The sequence below is a fragment of the Dromiciops gliroides genome, chromosome 1, assembly GCF_019393635.1.
Source record: "Dromiciops gliroides isolate mDroGli1 chromosome 1, mDroGli1.pri, whole genome shotgun sequence".
Lineage (NCBI taxonomy): Eukaryota > Metazoa > Chordata > Mammalia > Microbiotheria > Microbiotheriidae > Dromiciops > Dromiciops gliroides.
Genome location: NC_057861.1, coordinates 130,519,504 through 130,536,388, shown reverse-complemented (window position 1 = coordinate 130,536,388; position 16,885 = coordinate 130,519,504). Strand labels below are relative to the sequence as shown.

The window sequence follows — 16,885 nt, the reverse complement described above, 5'->3', positions numbered from 1 at the left end:
CATAAGGTTGTTTTTAGGCTAAATTAAGTTAATATATGGAAAGAGTTTTGCAAAACTTAGGGTCCTTTGTAAACATCAGCTATTACCACTCTTTCTTGTGTTAGTTTGGACTTTTGGCAATGCTTAGAGAACTCACTTTCATTCATTTTACTTTTCATAGCAAAGAAGAATTGGGTACTGATTCATAAATTCAGAGAGCTTCTCCTCTTTACACAGTGTATAATGATAAATCTAGGTTACACCATGAAGCAGCTCACCCCTTGCATAGGAAGTTGGCAAGTATCCTGCCTTCTTCTGCAGATTGACCCCTCTTTCATCCCCATTCTAATCTTCAACCTCTCCCTGTCTGTTGGCTTCTTCCCTACTGCCTACAAATATGCCCATGTTTTCCCCATCCTAAAAAACAAAATTATAACAAAAGCAAAAAACAACACCACTTTTCAGTTGATCTGTTCATCCTTGGAAGCAATTGTTCCATATCTTTTCTCTCCTTCTTGCTAAACTTCTTGGGAAAGCTGTATACAATCGGTACCTCCACTTTCTTTCCTCTCACTATTTTCTAATCCCTCTTCAATCTGATTTCCGCTTCCTTATTCCAAAGAAAATGTTCTATCTAAAGTTGCCAATGATCTCTTAACTGAAAAATTTAATATCCTTTTCTCAATCTTCATTCTTCTAGACTTCTCTGAAACCTTTGACAGTATTGATCACCCCCTTTCTCCTAGATATTCTCTCCTTGCAAGGTTTTTTGACACTATTCTCTTTTGTTTCTCCTCCTGTTGTTCTATTCCTTCTCAGTCTCTTTTGCTGGGTCTTCAGCCAGGTCATATCCACTAATCAGGGTCTCTCCTGAGGCTCTGTCCTATGTGCTCTTTTCTTTTCTCCCATGGCCTAATCATCATCCTTATGCAGATGATTCCCAGTTCTACACATCCAGCTCTTACCTCTCTTGAGCTCCAGTCTCACATCTCAAACTGGGTGTTTCATAGGCATCTAAATTAAAAATGCCTCAACCAGAACTCATTATCTCCTTCCTTTCATCCAACAATCCTCACGTCTTTCCAACTTCCCCATTACTCTAGAGGGCATCATCATCGTCATGATGCACCCAATTACCCAGCCTATCAACCTTGCTCTCATCCTTGATTCTTCTCTCACACTCATCCCACACCTCCAATATATTACTAAGTCTTGATGTCTCTGTTGTCACATCATCTCTCATTTATGCTCTTTATCTCTATTCACATAGCCATCACCTATATGTAAGACCTCATTACTTTATGCCTAGACTGTAACAATACCTTTCTGAGAGATCTTCCTGCTGCAAGTCTCCCATTACTCCAGGTCATCCTTTACTAAGATGCCCAAATGATCTTTCTAAAGTACAAACATGACCATGTAACCCCTTCACTCAGTAAAATTCAGTCGTTTCATATTACCTCTAGGATCAAAAGTAAAACCTTGAATGTCGTTTGTAAAGACCTTCCCAATGTGGCTCCTTCCTAATTTTCTATGTTTCTCACTCTTTAGTCCTTTCCATGTACTCCATACTTCAGTGTCACTGCCCTTCCTGCTGTTCTTCACATGTCACTCTATCTTCTAACTCTATGCCTTTTAATGCTTCCCCTCTTCATCTTTACTTATTCATTTTACTGACTTCACTCAATTCCACTTTCTGCAAGAGGGCTTCCCTGTCCCTTCCCCACTGTTAGTCTCTTCCTTTGGATATGTGTCCCATTTACACTGTATATGTCATGTTTGTACATAATTGTTTGCATATTATCTTCCTCCTTAGAATGTGACCTTCTCAAGGTATATTTTTAACTTTATTTTTATTTCTAGTGCTTAGCATGGTGTTGGGCACATAGTATTCATTTAATAAGTGCTAATTGATTGATTGAAATACGTGGGCGTGTTTTGCCTGGCTTTACTTGGAAATATAAATATTTTGTACTAACATCATTATGTTAGGAGCTTGATACTCAGGATTATTTAGCAGTGAGATGGGGGTGGGAATGGTACAGAGTTGGGATGATTTATTATTAGTGAACCTCAATGTTTTTATGCAGGTGAAATCAAGTTGGAAATAGAATAGGCATGAAGGATACCCAGTGCCTTCACATATGATGTTGTTGTTCAGACATTTTTTTTTCAGTCACATCTGACTCTCCAAGACCCCATTTTGTGTTTTCTTGGCAAAGATGATGAAGTGGTTCACCATTTCCTTCTCCAGCTCATTTTATAGATGAAACTGTGGCAAACAGCATTAAGTGACTTGCCCAGGGTCACACAGCTAGTAAATGTCTGAAGCCTGATTTGAACTCAGGAAAATGCCTTCCTGACTCAAGGTCCAGCACTCTATCCACTGCCTTTTGAATATGTAGCCACATAAATAAATGATCTTCTTTAAACTAAGTAAAGGAGTGATTTTTTAGCTTAATAATAATGATACCTGACATTTGTGTTGTTATTTAGCTTTACTAAATTTTTTAAATATATTATCTCATTAAGGCAATAGTGGTGCAGAAGGGTTGATGCTTTCCTATAGTCACACAGGTAGAAGGAGGATTTTAAATCAGTTCTCTACATTGTTCCAGTAGAAAATGCTAGAGTTGACAGATGAGAGGAGGAATGTATCATTTACTTCTTCTGGAATATCAGAAAAGATGGCAAGTAGCAAGTGCGTTTTCTTCTAAGAAACTTTGTGACCTGTGAGGGAATTGTTTTTACTTCTACTTTCTGCCTGGAGTGTCTTCCAGTACTGTCTTTGGCATTACCCTCCCAGATCTATTTTTTTTGGAGGGGGGGCAGGGCAATGAGGGTTAAGTGACTTGCCCAGGGTCACACAGCTAGTAAGTGTCAAGTGTCTGAGGTCAAATTTGAACTCAGGTCCTCCTGAATTCATGGCCAGTGCTTTATCCACTGCTCCACCTAGCTGCCCCAGATCTATTTTTTAAACCAGTCCTTATCCTGTTTTTGGATTCCTCTTTACTTCTTGCAGATCGGGTCTTTAAATTTTTTTATTTTATACTAATCTCTGCTATCTACTCTATGCTCTAGTCAAACAGAAATAATATAATTTATAGCTTTATTTATATATAAAGACACATAGACCATGACCCCAAGTAATTTATTTAACTGACATTTTAACTTTTTCACCTTGTGAAAAAGATTTTTGATAGAGGGATATGATACCTTTATTTGGGTATATAAAAGTAGGTCATGTGAAATAGGGGCTAGTGAAACTTGTTCTGCTTGACCCCAGAGGGCAGAACTAGAGGCAGTGAAAGGGGTGAGTGTGTGTGTGTGTGTGTGTGTGTGTGTGAGAGAGAGAGAGAGAGAGAGAGAGAGAGAGAGAGAGAGAGAGAGAGAGAGAGAGAGAGAGAATGCCTTTGTGTAGGGGGTGAGGATTTGACCTTGACATTAAGAATAACCTTGACAGAGCTTTATAAAAGTGGAAAAAGAAAGGGAAGTAGTAAGTAGTGGTTTCTCTCTTGTTGAAGGTCTCCAGAAATGCCATTTATTTTTTAAAATACATTTAATGTATGATATTGTAAATGAGGGAAGAGAGGAAAGGAGTGAATTTGGAATTCAAAATTTTACAAAATGAATATTAACATTATTTCTACATGATAAATTGGGAAAATAAAATATTAAATAAATATATTTTTAAAATAAAAAAATTAAAATCTATCATCCTGAATTGAAAAACAAACAAACTATGATTTCCTGGTTCCAGATATCACCTCATATTCTCCTCATTCCCTACCACACTTTCCAGCTTCTTTTTGTGTGTTGTCTTCCTTTTTCTTTTTTGGGTGTTGTCTTCTTCTTTTGTGTGTGTTGTCTTTTCCCATTAGATTGTAAGTTACATGAGTGCAGGTATTGTCTCTCTCTCTCTCTCTTTTTTTTCTTGTATATTTCTTCAGTGCCCAGCAGTCTTTGGCACATAGAAGACCCTTAATAAATATTTATTGAATTGAGTTGAATTGTCAGTATAAGGTTGAGTACTCAGTAACTAGGCTACAGTTTTGTCCAGATATGTAGTTAATGCAATAGTTTCAAGCTTATGGTTAATTGATGCATTAACTAAGTAACAACCCCTTGGTACCCTGTACTGGACAAGTCACATTTGGGGCACTTGGTTTTATATCTAGACTCCACATTTTTAAAATGATCTAGAGAAACTGGAGCACATGCAGTAAAAGATGACATGGATAGAGAGGACACTAAAAACAATATCATATGAAAAATGGTTGAAGAGACTGGGCATGAGAAGAAAAGATAAGACAAGACTAGTTTGGAGCATAAAAAATTTCTTCCAATACCTTAAATGCTTCCCTGTGGGATAATCATAATATCACAGAATTGGAAAATTACAAGAGATCTTAGTGACCATCCAGTACAACCCACCCATGAAAGGAATCTCCACTAGAGAGAGTAGATATTTCTCTGTTCAAAAATGGAGAACTAGGACCAATTCATGTAAAGTTAAGAAGATTTTGGCTCAGTATAAGGAATAAATTTCTAACAACTAATGTGGAAACAGTAAGGCAAGCTTCCTCAAGAAGTAGCAAGCTCTCTGTCATGGTGAAGCTGTATGATTACTTGTTGGGATGATTGTAGAGAGGATACCTGCATTTGGTGAAAAGTTGGACCACAGACTTCTGCTCCTTTCTAGCTTTGTCATTCTTAGTGGCTACCATTTATGGTGATCTTGTACTTCCTAAGGGGGAAAAAAAACCTCCTTTGTTTTGCCTGTGTTGGGGGACCATCTCATATTTTACACAGAATATACTTGGTTTAAGTAATAATAAGTATTCAGAAACTGTAACAGACTTAGGGTCAGAAAGATGGGTGCAAATTCTGCCTTCAACATTTATCATCCATTTGATCCTGGGAAAGTCACTTTATTTTTCTCTTCCTTTTTGTCTTAATCTGCAAAATGGGGTTATTCATGTTGTTAGGCTCAAATGAGATAATATCTAGAGAGTGATTTGCAGATTTTGAAGCACTTAAAACAACATGTATTATTATTATTATTATTATTATTATTATTGTGATGATGGTGGTGGTGGTCCCATATAATATGAGGAGTTACTGCTTTCAATTATCTAATTTGCTTTACCCTGTGTGGAGGCTCCAGGGATGTGATAGAACTAGCTAATCCTGGCTCTTGGTTCAATTGTTAATTTTTCAGTTGGAGCATTTACACATTGGAAACTGGCAAATGCCACATAGGACTTGATTTATTGTTTTGTTGATTGGCTAGACTTAAGAAAGTGATGGATATGATGCTAATGATACAGATTAAACAAAATTATTATTGTGCATACTGGAAAGCCAGTTAAATATTTATGAGCACATCCCTAGTGTGATATTTAAAATCTAAATTGTGGTCGCACCAGTCTTTGGGCATTAAACATTTATTAAAGCATAGAGGTATTCACAAGGAGTTCAGAAGAAAAAAAAAGTCCTACCTAGCTTAGAGTTCCAGCCTGGTTGGGTTCTTCCTGAAGTCCTCCTCCACGAGCCTGCTTTAAACAGGAACTCTCCAGCAAGCTGATTGTGGAAGCTTTTTATAGGTCTGGAACACAGGCAGTCCTTACACACTGCTTCAAGCTGATTGGTTGGCCTCATCCAAATCCATTGGTTTTGAAGGTGTTCTCAAGTTGAGTTCACTGTCTAGCTTCTGAGAACAATACCTTCTTAAGGGATAGCCAGGTGTGATTACAATCCAATTAACTTGAAGTAGGCTTAATCAGCAGTCAATCACTCTCACTGGATTCAATCAGTATAGATTAATCTACAAGTGGGTCTTTGAGTAGCCGCTAAATCCCAGGTGTTCCTTGATGAAACACTAGGAAACTCCTTAAACTCCTTAAATCTCTTTTCATAACTGCTAATATTAGAAAAGTGAGAGAAACAGCTTAAGATACTCTATTATATTCTCTATCATATTCATGATATGACACATGTTGACCTGGGTAGTTTGGAGGGAATTTGGCTTCCCAGAGAAATTCACAAAATGCTCAGGACGGTAAATATAACAGCTATCACAGGGAAAGGCAATCACAAGATAGGAGTCAGGGGGAAATTAACTGTCACTCAACTTATCCTCTTGATAATTCTGCCTTAAGGAATATTAGAACTGAGAATTAAAATCTGAAAACTTAAAAAAAATCAAGGTCATAAATGTTGAATAAAATGGGTTCATGATATTTCAAATTGAAAAAAAATATATGACTTTTTTCCCTTAGGGTTTGAGAAGGTAATATTCTAGAATCCTGGAATAGTTTGAAGGAAACTCAAAATGGCATCTAGTCAAACCATAACCCAAATCATGAATCCTATTTACAATACTCCCAACAAGACCTCACCTAGGCACTACTTAAAGATCTTCAGTGACAGAAAACTCATTATTTCTTAGTCCTCCTACCTTTGAACAACTCTACTTGTTATGAAGTTTTTCCTCATGTTGAGATAAAATCTACTTCTCTGTAACTCCTCTCCAATGGTCTTAATTTTGACCTCTAATGCTAAGCAGAAGTCTAATCTTTTTCCCACATGACAGTCATTCAAACATATGAAGCCTTCTACCATGTTCTCTTTAAATACTGTCTTCTTCAGCTAAACAGATTCAGTTGCTTCTATTCCTCCTTCTTCGATATGGTTTCAAGTCCCCTACTATCCAAGACAATATCCTCCAGATATGCTCTTTAGTGTATGTACTAATGTCTCCCATATCTAACTTCTTGTTATTTATTTGTTTAGTCATATCTGACTCTTTATAACCCTGTGGATCAACTGTCCAAGAAAAGTAGGTTTTCTTGGCAAAGATACCGGAGTGGTTTCCTTCTCCAGTTTTATGTGGTAGGGGTTAAGTGTCTTGTCCAGGGTTGCACAGTTAGTAAGTATCTGGGGTAAAATTTGAACTTTCTTCTTTCTGGCTCTGGCAGTTGGGTGGTGCAGTGGATAGAGCACAGGGTCTGGAATCAGGAAAACTCATCCTTGTGAGTTCAAATGGGGCTTCAGACACATACTAGCTGTGTGACCCTGGGCAAATCACTTAACCCCATTTATCTCAGTTCTTCATCTATAAAATGAGCTAGAGAAGGAAATAGCAAACCACTTTAGTATCTCTGCCAACAAAATCCCAAATGGGGTCACAAAGAGTTGGACATGACTAAAAAATGACTCAATAACAACTGTCTGACTCCAGGCCCAGTGCTCTATCCATTTCACCACCTAGCTGATCCTATGATCTTACTATGGCAGAGTAAAGTCAGATTGTCACACTTTCTTCTTCTTTCTTTTCTTTGTTCCTTCCTTCTTTTCTCCCTCTCTCCATACCCCCTTCCTCTGAATTGTACTTCTATTAATTCATGCTATTAAAAAAAAAAGCACTGCCCAACTATGTTCAAGTATTTTAAGGAACTATCATATGGAAGAGGAATTATACTCATTCTTGTCCTCCAGCATCAAAATGAGGAACAATAGGTGGAGATTGCAAAGAACCAAAATTTATATAAGAAAAGATTCCTTAAAAGCTAGAGTTATGCAAAAGAAAAGTGTAATTGCCTTGGGTGTCATGGGTTCTTTTCTGGTAAGGATTCAGACAGAGGTTGTATAACTTTTTTTGTGGTATAGTGTAGAAGGGGTGGTTGGTATGAGTTGGCCTAGTAGGCTTCTGAAGTTCCTTCCAACTTATACATTTCTGGGTTTCCATATCTCTAAGGAAGATCATATTTGGATGAAGTGAAAGTTTTCCCCTTAGGTCCTTCAAATGGCACAATGTAGGTCATTGGTTACTTTGTCTGAATCTATGCTTAAAGATATGTCTAGGATGGCCTTGCAATGATAGGCAACTGGGATTTTTCTCTTTGGAAATGTTTCCCTCTTCTCTCCACTCTGACCTATATTTGGAAGATATTTTAGTAACCTGCTGGGATTCCTTTATGAGTGCCTTGCTTTCTTTTTCCTCTCTGTTTTCCTCAGCTTCCATTCTGTAGCAATTTCTTTCACCCTTCTAAGGCACCTCAAAAGCTATCCACAGTAGAAATTTAAGCATTCTTTAATTTCTTCTAAGATCTTGCCACATTTCCTTGTGGTAAATCACCAATATCCCTATTTATAGATATTCCTTTTTGTAGAAGGATTTTAATCTTGATCAATTGTACAAAAATGGAATTTTACTATGCTTCTCAATTAAATTATCTTCAATAAAATGTATGACTTGCTTCTCTACATTTTTAGGCTGTGTAATTGCCAGAGTGAAAACTGGCAAAATGAATTGGCACATGCTTGACTCTAATATATCATTAAAATTATGGCAGAAGATTAATTAAATAGTATTGGTCTCAGCAAGGAAAACAGTTGTTTTATTTAATATTATTAATTGAACTCTCTTATTTAAGCCCTCATGTTAGTCGTCTATTATCCAGGTTTCATTTTCTGACTTAGTTGATAAATATTGTTATGGGAGCCTGAGTCAATTACTTGATATCTATGGACTCAATTTTTCCATCTGAAAAGCGGGATGGGAAGCAGAGTGGTGTAGCAGAGAGCTAGTCTTAGAATCAGTAAGACCTCTACTACATTCTGGCTATGTGACCCTGAACAATTCCCTTAACTTCTTAGTGTTCTGAAGGTGTCAAAAGACTTTAGTATAGGGATTTTACTCAGATAGGAGTTTCCTTTATTAATTAAATCAGAAATTCAGTCTCTAGGCCCTAAAATGGGATCATATCTACTATGTACCACATAAGCTTGTTATGAGAAATGCCTGTTAAGCCTTGAACACAATAGAATAGCAGGTTATTATTATAGTAAACTTTTATATAGGTGCTACAGGGCTGATAAGTACTGCAGCTGTAGATTGAACATGGGTTTTCTAACTGCACATTGGGACCATAGGATCCTAGTTGGCATTCATTTAGCCTTTCTTCATAAGCAAAGTGATTCATGTACTTTCTCATTTAATCCACAAAGCATCACTGTGAGGTAAGGCGATAGCACTGTCTTTTATAGGAGAGGAAACAGGCTTCAAAAGTTTATGGAATTTGGAGGAGCTAGGTGGCACAGTGGATAGAGCACCTGCCCTGGAATCTAGAGGACCTGAGTTCAGATTCAGCCTCAGATACTTACTATCTTTTTGACCCTAAGCAAGTCACTTAAGCCCGATTGCATGCAAAAAAATAAAAGTTTATAGAATTTGCACATGGTTCCACAACAGAACCTATATTTAAACTCCTAATATCTTCCCTTTTTTGGGGGGGGGAGTGAGGCAATTGGGGTTAAGTGACTTACCCAGGGTCACACAGCTAATAAGTGTCAAGCGTCTGAGGCCATATTTGAACTCAGGTACTCCTGAATCCAGGGCCAGTGCTTTATCCACTGTGCCACCTAGCTGCCCCCCTAATATCTTCTTTTTTTCCCTCTAATACCTTATTAAAGCTATCTATCACACACAAGTCAAGATCACCCTCATGATGTCCTTGGTCCTCTTTGAAAATGAAGGATGAACAGCAACAATCTCTAGGGTTCTTTCTATTATACTGTAACTCTTCCTATAATCACTTTCTAATATAATGTGGGGGATATGATATATCTTATAAGGAAGTATTATATAAGATAGGAAGTGTAGTGGGCTTGGAGCACTCCTCCCTACAACACACAAAGTAGTTCCCCCAGTAGATATTTACCCCCTATTCAAGGTATTCTGTGGGTCAACCCCCTCAAATATACATATTTCTTACAAGGCCGCACCAATGTTTACCTTTAATGACACTTGCTATAGGGTCCAGCACATAGTAGACATTTAATAAATGGTTATTGATTTATTAATATCCAAAGGACACAATTAGCAAAGGCATTTAATTAAATGACGTGGTAAAAAAGAAAGTGGAAAAAAACCCACTTCCCCCCTAGCAACCTGTGACACTCTCACAAATACATAGTCTCAATGGAGAAGAATTGATGTATGTAGGCAACACAAGTGGAGAGGCATGCACATAGGAAATATGTCTAGCTAGATGTACATGTACATAGGTACACACATAAGGAACACATTGGCCAAGGCTACCACTGCCACTAGCTTCATACTCTCTGTTGGATAGGTCAATTCCCTGCTGACCTTATGGGCCCCATCAGATGTTAGTCTGCTGTTCTTCATGAGACACCACTTTTCTGGACCCCGTAGGACACTGCTTTGTTGGAAAAGAAAGCTCTTCAGAAATTGTTGGGCTATACAACCTCACACCTATTAGATTGGCTAATATGACAGAAAAAGAAAAAGACAAATGTTGGGGGGAGATATGGAAAAATTGGGACACTAATGCACTGTTGGTAGAGTTGTTAACTGATCTAATCATTCTGAAGAGTAATTTGGAACTATGCCCAAAGGGCAATTGAACTGTGCATACTCTGATCCAGGATACCACTACTATGTCTGTATCCCAAAGAGATCATAAAAAGGGAAAAGAATCAATTTGTTTACAAGATATTTACATCAGCTCTTTTCATGGTGGCAAACAATTGGAAATTGAGATGTTCATCAATTGAGGAATGGCTGAACTAGCTGTGGTATATGAATGTAATGGAATACTATTGTTTTATAAGAAATGACAAGGGAGCAACTAGGTGGCACAGTGGATTAAGCAGTGGCCCTGGATTCAGGAGGACCTGAATTCAAATCCAGCCTCAGACACTTGACACTAGCTATGTGACCCTGGGCAAGTCACTTAACCCTCATTGCCCTGCAAAACAAAACAAAACAATAAATAAATGACAAACCTGATGCACTCAGAAAAACCTGGAAAAACTTTCATGAACTGAAGCAAAGTGAAATGAGCAGAACCAGGAAAATATTGTACATAGCAAAAGCAATATTGTATGATGATAAGCTATGAATGACTTAGCTCTTCTCAGCAATACAATGATGCAAAATAATTCTAAAGGACTCATGATGACAAACGCTATCCACATCCAGAGAAAGAACTGATAGAGTTTGAATGCAGATTCAAGCATACTATTTTTCACTTTATTTTTTTTATGTTCTTTTTCTTTTGTTCTGTTTCTTCTTTTACAACATGATTAATATGGAAATATGTTTTGCATAATTGCACATATATAGCCCGTATCAAATTACTTACTGTCTCAAGGAACATGGAAGCGATGGGGGAGGGAGAAAATTTGGAACTTGAAATTTAAAAAAAAATTAATGTTAACAATTGTCTTTACATGTAACTGAGGAAAAATAAAATACTATATAACAATTTAAAAAAGAAATTGTTGGGCTAGAGTTTTCACTGCTTTAATTTTTTTTAACTTAGCTTAAGTCTTCAGCTAGGTTAACATGAAACTAAAAATTTAAAGTCTATTTTTCAGAAGGCAAAGCTTTCTCTAAATCTCTTGAAAAAAGACAGAAAAACCTTTTTTTTTTTTTTGCCTTGACTATTCTCTTTTTTCAAAGCCTACTTAAGCTGTTCAGTTCCCTAGAAGATCCAGGTGCCTTGGTCTTCAGAGTAAAGAATAGGGTCATCACATTTCTCTAATGGCTTTTGGATTAGTCTTTCCTTTCAATAACTTAAAAATATATATATTGGGGGCAGCTTGGTGGCACAGTGGATAAAGCACTGGCCCTGGATTTAGGAGGACCTGACTTCAAATGCAGCCTCAGACACTTGACACTTACTAGCTGTGTGACCCTGGGCAAGTCACTTAACCCTCATTGCCCTGCAATAAAATTATATATATATATATATATATATATATATATATATATATATATATACATACATATATATATATACATGTTTAAAATCAACATGTATATTAACTTTAACAAAATCATGATAATATAACTTGCTTCTGTCTTCTATCAATCTATTTTTCTTCTATTATCTGATTTTATTGCTGTTATTATTTTTCTAAAATACTTTTTTTCCCCTCTCTTTTTGAAAATTTTGATCCCCCCCCCAAAACCAAGTCATGGCAAATAGTAATATACACTGTGTATGGCAAGAAACGAGAGAACTTTGGAATTCCCCTTGCTAAAGATGAAAAAGATCCTACTGATCTTTACAACACATATGATTAAGACTTTGCCACTAGTATACCCTGTGGCATTAATCATAATTGGTTTAGTTGCAAAACATGGAGGCTGAGTGATACAAGAGAAAGAGGAATAGATTTAGAATGAAAGGAACTTGGCTCAAATATTAGGTCTACTACATATGACCTTGGGCAAATCACAACCTCTTTATATTTCAAATGATTGGGTTAGTCTAGGAGGCTTCTAAATTCCCTTCTTTGGATGATTCCTCCTGGTGAGACTTGAAGTCAGACTTCATCCTAGTTTTGAGCTGTGTATTGAATACATTTCCTGAAGTTTAATGTGTGATATCTGGGATATAAGCCAAAAAATACTTATTTGCCTAATGACTATCAAATAACTCTGGAGGTCCAGGGTTTCTAAGATTGTCTTTTCTTCTTCTTCTTCTTCTTCTTCTTCTTCTTTTTTGCGGGGCAATGAGGGTTAAGTGATTTGCCCAGGGTCACACAGCTAGTAACTGTCAAGTGTCTGAGGCCGGATTTGAACTCAGGTACTCCTGAATCTGGGGCAAGTGCTTTTCCACTGCACCGCCTAGCTGCCCCATTTCTTAGATTTTCAAACCCTTCTCTGTCCACTTAGATGAGCCAGCAGAGAAAAGGTACAGAAGCAAGTTACACTAAAGTTGTGGGCAAAGTTTTTGCCTTTCCCTCCTGACCCCTTCACAGACAGAAATATGATCCCCTCTGGAGAGTTGCTTTTCCATTATCCTTACAAAAGTGGTAAGGGATTAAGGAGAAATATAAAATTCCTTAAGAAGCATTTTTGCTACTCTATTTTGCTGCTAATAAAGAAACGATTTCCTCAGTTTCCACATTTGAAAAATGAAGGAGTTGGTCTCTGGCTTCCATGATCACTTCCAAGTCTTGACAAAAGTAATAGAGTCATAGATTTAAAAATGGAAGGAATCATAGAGCCAGAGTATAACTCTCATTTTACAGATGTGGAAACTGAGGCCCAGAGAGTTTAAGTGACTTGTACAGGATCACACATCTAGAAAATGTTTAAGGCGGGATCTGAACCATGAGTTTCTGCACTCTTAAGTCCATAAAACCAAACATAAAGAGGGCAGAATATGGTGAAGTATGTCTTAAGAAGAGATACACAAAGGTGAAACAATGTAAATGCTTTTATGAACATCAAACAAAATTATTTCCTAAATTTTGGAATGTTAATTATGCATTAATATGAGAAACATACCAGATTAGTGAGTTTTACTTTTTCAGTTTCTTTAGTTCACTAATAGTTTCATGATTCTGGAAAAATCTTGAAATAATTTTATATATACATATATATGTATATATAAATGTTTGGATTTCATGGAAGTAATTTCAAATTGAGAGATGCTTTTTGTGTTTCTCAGTTTTCCAGACACCTGCCATTATAAACACTTTCTGATTGTGCTATAGAATACTGTATGAATGCTGTAGAAAAAGACCCATTGAGTGGTAAAATTAAGAAATTAAATTTCTAATTAACTTCTCGTTACCTTACTGCTAATTTTTAATATACAATAAGAAAGGGTCGTGTATCACTTTGCAGCCCTCTCCCATCCGTCAAATAATTCCTTGTAAAGTAAGCCTTCCTTGGCAGCTGTTTGTTACCTAGTCCAATGTGGTCCATACTGGAATTTTTCCAACAATGCCTGCTTATAATTTGCAAGTCCCAGCAGTCCTGTGCAGCTAAGAGATAAAAATGGGCCATAACTATAATCTTTCATATTACTCATAGTTCAATTTAATTATCTGAAACACTACCTGATAAATAGTGCAATCAGAAGAATTTCAGCTTAACAGTAACTACATCCACATCATTTTTCTGCTCTCATCTAATTTAAAACAGGTTTTAGATTACTACCTCTATATTATGTAAACTCCCAATCAATGATTAATTTAACAATCTGCAACACAGTGCTTTAAAAAAATGAAAAAAAACCTAAGTGTCATAGCTTCAGGACTTAACAAATGATATTTGGCCTTCTCTGGCATTGCAGAACTTTCTTTTCTATATATGAATATAATAATAATAATGATAATGATAATAGTGAGCACTTATAGAGGGTTTTTTTTTAAAGACCTACAAAGCATTCTACACATATCTCATTTTTTACTTGCAACAACCCTGGTGGGGTAGGTACCATTATCATCCCCTTTTCTTTTCTTTCTTTTTTTAATATATCATCCTCTTTTCTGCAGATGGGGAAAGTAAAGCTGAGAGATTGACTAACTTGTCCAGTTGTCACCCAACTATTAAGTGTCAGAGCTAGGATTAAAACTCAGGTTTTTCTAATTCTAGGCTGGCCCTCTATCCACTATTCCAAATGGCCACTTTATTGTGGGCACTTGATAAATACTTGCTGAGTTATTGAACTGACTACTGGATTTAGAGGGCAAAGTCAGCTTTTTAAAGGGCAGAGTTAAGGTCATGTTCTGTGCTTTCAGATAATCCCCTACTTCAAATTACAAGCAGCCCAAACACTGTACCAGGACCAGATGATTATGATAAAGGTCATTGAGATGTTTAACAATAGATGGAGAGGGAGGAAATAGAATAACTGATAGCAGTCCTCAAGTATTTGAAGGAGAGTTATTGTAGGTTTGGACAGCTCCAAATGTTTTCTAGCCATTATTATGTGCCTGGCACAGTTTACACCTACTCAACTGTCACTTTTATGGTGTGTATGTAATCCTATTAAGTTGGACTCTCTTAATGGATACAGTGCTGGGCATAGAACAAATGAGACCTGAGTTCCAGTTCCTCCTCATACACATTAGTTGTGTGACTTTGGGCAAGTCACTTATTCCCCCCAAACCTCAGTTTGTTGTTGTTTTTTTCATTTTTAAAAAGAGAATAATAATAGCCCTTATCTCCTAAGGTTATTGTGAGCTATATGACCATGGGGAATGTCCCTACACAATCCCTAACCTCAGTTTCCTCTTCTGAAATATCCAAATGATCATAACAGGGTAGCTGTGAGAATAAAATAAGATGAGATAAAGTGTTTTGCAAATCTTAAAGTACTATACAAATCCTTGATACTATTGTTACTACAAAGTTTTTACCCCTTATGATTTTGTTATAATATAGTTGAAAGCAATTGTGAGGTTTTGACTATTTCTCTATGACACATTAACAGAGGATGAAGGGTAGCAACCTTGAACAACCATCTCCTGGATTGAGTTTTACAATACATGCATGTTTATTGGATTCTCCACAAGAGCAGTGGAGGGTCAGTAAAAGTCAACAAAGTTAAGTGATTGCTATTCTCGGCTGTAGGTATTGCTATGCTGTGGTTTTCACATGGGTTCTTGGTCAAAACCTCTTGTGTCAGTATGCAGTGCAGTCATCTTTGTGAACAAATGTTCCAGACACATCACTCATATTTTCCTGTGGATTTCTCTGTGGGTCGTCAGGCATGTGTTTTCCTTTGGGTACTGCCATAGATCTCTCTTATGGGATGGATTTCAATCCCTTAGTCAGCCTTGGGGGAAAATAAATGTTTCCCTATATACGAACTTTGTGCATATCATATTGCCTAACTATTCCGGGTGCTTCATCCCCACACATGTTGAATATTCTCTGGGGCTTAAGCTTCCTTTTCAAAAGATAGTTTGTTTGAAAACCTATTCACTTTTGTTGAAGATAGAAGGGGAGGTCCACATACTTTTATACTGGGTACTGTCAAAGACAGGTCCCTAAACTTCCTGCTTTTATAAAGCCTACAATTAAAATTCTCTCATCTTGCCAACATCCCATTTTTCAACATTACCAGGATAACCCCTTTGCATTTTGGTATTTAATACCTTCTTTCAGAAGGCAGTACTAAATGCAAAAGGCCTAGAAAGATTATTTGGTTAATGTTTAAAATGGGAAGGTCAAATATGTTTGCAATTTTAATTTTAGATTTGAAAAGGAATGCAATGAAATAAAATATCTACACATAGACAAACAGTCCATCTATTCTCATATCCTGCCTCTCAGACCATTGTCTAAACAGCCAAAAGAGAGTGAAGGGTTGGATAATTACCTGGTGAATCTTGATTAGATAGTCAAAAGACACTTTTCCCCTTTTATATTATCTAGATTGACTGCATAGACCTGAGGTTGGTCAGAAATCTATGATTTTTAAGCTAGATGCAAAATTGTAAATAACCACAAAAGAAACCTATATTGTAAAGAGATCTACAGTGAGCCTGGAATTTTCTATGGGACTGGGATGTGTTGACTTTGCCTAGGCCCACACAGCATACAAATACCAGTTAACTTTGATCAAGCTCTTCAGCAGTCATACCTTTCTAGTTACAGGGGACAGCCCCTGAAAAAGCATTGTCAAGGGATGAAATGTCATTTGTGAGGAACAGCAATAAGGTAAATATTGCTGGATCAAAGAGTATATAAAGTGGAGGAAAGTATAAGAAGACAGGAAAGATAGGCAGGAGTCAGGTTGTGAAGGAGTTTAAAAACCAGAGGATTTTATATTTCATTAAAAAGTAAAAGGGGGCCAGAGAATAATTGTTTTTGACATGTTGAGTTTGAGATAACCTTTGGGACATTCAGTTTGAGATGTCCAATACACAGTTGAAGATACAAGACTAGGGGGCAGCTAGGTGGCACAGTAGATAAAGCACCAGCCCTGGATTCAAGAGGACTTGAGTTCAAATCCAGCCTCAGACACTTGATACTTACTAGCTGTGTGACCCTGGACAAGTCACTTAACCCTCATTGCCCTGGAAAAAAAAAGATACAAGACTAGAGCTGGGGAGAGATGTTAGG

The 16,885-nt window shown here is 36.9% G+C and overlaps 1 non-coding gene across 1 annotated transcript; it reads left to right on the top strand.

Moving 5' to 3' along the window:
• Window positions 1-12,015: 12,015 nt before the first annotated feature.
• Window positions 12,016-12,144, top strand: LOC122737841. Its single transcript, XR_006354602.1, has one exon. It is a non-coding gene; the product is annotated as a U6atac minor spliceosomal RNA (small nuclear RNA).
• Window positions 12,145-16,885: the final 4,741 nt, after the last annotated feature.